A 2,413-nucleotide genomic window follows, 5' to 3' on the forward strand; every position below is an offset into this window, starting at 1 on the left:
CTCAGTTTGCAAGAGAAAAGAGCTATGCTTCTGTACATGTCCGCACTGTGTCACCCCAATGATACATATATAAACGATATAGTGCTTTTTTTCCCTCATAAAAAAAGTTTTGGCCGAGAGTGGTAAGGCATGCAGGAGGCTGAGGCAGGAGGATGTCCACAAGTTCAAGGTCAGCCTGGGCTACAGAGCGAGACCCTCTCTCAAAAAAAGAAAAGTTTTGGGCTAGGCATAGAGACACAGGCCTGGAATCCCAGCACTCTGGGAGGTTAAAAGGTTGAAGCAAGAAAACTGCAGCTTCAAGGCCATCTTCGGTTATAGTTTAAGAAGGTCCTGGGTTCAATTCCTAGTAGAACAAAAATCTGACAACTGCAGGTGTGATGCAGCATGCCCATAACCAGCACACAGGAGGCTGAGGCAGGAGAATCCTCTTAAGTTTGAGGCTGGCCTGGGCTACATAGTGAGTTCAAGGCCACCATGAGCTACATAGTGAGACGCTGTCTCAAAAACAAAACAAACTAATAAATAAGCAAGCCAATTTTTTTGTTTGTTTGTTTGTTTTTGTTTTTTTCTTCCGGTACCAGGAATCGAACTCACGACCTTGTGCTTGCCAGGCAGGCACTGTACCGCTGAGCTAAATCCCCAGCCCCGAAGCCAAATTTTTTTAAACAGAAAAGAGTTTTTGTATTGAGTGTCGGGACAGGGGATATAGCTCAGCAGCACAGCACTGGCCTGGCAAGTATGAGGTCCTGAGTTTGATTCCTGGTGCCAAAAATAAATAACTAAAATAAGGTGTACTGAGTTTCATTTTCTTCACTACCATCCCTTTTTAGTTCTCGTGTCTTAAAAACACTCCACACTGACCCAAATAGAGGAAAGCCAGTAGTGCGTGGTGAGTAAGCACTTGGTAGTGAGCTCGATGGCCTAGGCTTCACCTTCAGCTTGGCTTTCTATCATAAATGTGATCTGAGGCAAGTTTGGTTTTTTTTTGTTTTTGTTTTTGTTTTGTCTTTTTGAGATAGAGTCTTGCTATGCAGTTCAGGCTGGCCTTGAGCTCACTTTGTAGCCCAGGCTGGTCTGAAACTCGCAATGATCCTCTTGCCTCAGCCTCCCCAGTGCTGGGATTATAAGCATGCACCACCACGCTTGGCCCTCAGGCAAGTTTTTTTTGTTTTGGTTTTTTTTTTCTGGTACCAGGAATCGAACTCACAACCTTGCGCTTGCCAGGCAGGCGCTGTGCCGCTGAGCTAAATCCCCAGTCCCCTGAAAGTTTTTAACTGATCTGCATTTCTATTTCTTTGGAGAATCAGGATGATGATCCTATCTTGTGGGTTTATTGTGAATGTTAAGCAAGTTAACACCTAAAGAGCATTTAGACTAAGACCTGACTATCACACTTATTAACTAAGTGCTATAAAATTTTTGCTCATTCTTTCTAGCTGTTGTGTTGATTTTCATACTGCATATATGATAGTATATTACCTTTCTGCGAGTGGAAGAACTGTGAGTTAAAGGGTGTACACATGGGCCAGGGATATAGCTCAGTGGCACAAGTGCCTGCCTGGCAAGTGCAAGGTCCTGAGTTTGATTCCTCGTACAAAAAAAAGAAAAGGTATATATATATATTTAAAAAAAACTTTTGCCGGGTGTGGTGGCGCACGCCTGTAATCCCAGCACTTGGGAGGCTGAGGCAGGAGGATCGTTATGAGTTCGAGACCAGCCTGGGCTATAAAGTGAGCTCAAGGCCAGCCTGAACTGCACAGAGAGACCCCGTCTCAAAAAGACAAAAAAAAAATCAAAAACAAAAACAAAAAACTTTTTTGAAACAGGGTGTAACTATGTAGTTCAAGAGAGCTTTGAAATTGCTATGTAACCCAGGCTGGCCTTGAATGTATGGCAATCTTCCTGCTTCAGCCTTCTGAGGGCTGGTATTACAGGTGTGCACCACCACACGTGGCTAAAATTATTCATTTTATCCCTTGAAGTTTGACTTGGCAGTTTACATACACAGTACAAATTTTAAAATGTGCAAAAGACCTTACAGTAGAAGTCTTTCTTTTCACTCCTATTCTGCAGAAACCAGTTCTCCTCCCCAGCCACAGTCATCTCTTGTATCTTTTCAAAGACACGCAAGCACACATTCTAGTATACGCATTTGTATATATGTGAACAATATAAGCACATAAGCACCTATGCATGTGTGTGCATGTATAACGTTTAAACATGTAAATGAGGTTATACGCTACATTCAATAGTGTGCATACCTTATTTTTCTCACCTTCTTTTTTTGGTTGTTTTGCTCTGTTTTTTGTCTTTTTGAGACAGGATCTTGCAAGGCAGTTCAGACTGGCCTTGAGCTCACTGTATAGCCCAGGCTGGTCTCAAACTCACAACGATCCTCCTGCCTCAGCCTCCC

This window comes from Chinchilla lanigera, unplaced genomic scaffold (assembly GCF_000276665.1).
Source record: "Chinchilla lanigera isolate Chin_1 unplaced genomic scaffold, ChiLan1.0 scaffold00001, whole genome shotgun sequence".
Lineage (NCBI taxonomy): Eukaryota > Metazoa > Chordata > Mammalia > Rodentia > Chinchillidae > Chinchilla > Chinchilla lanigera.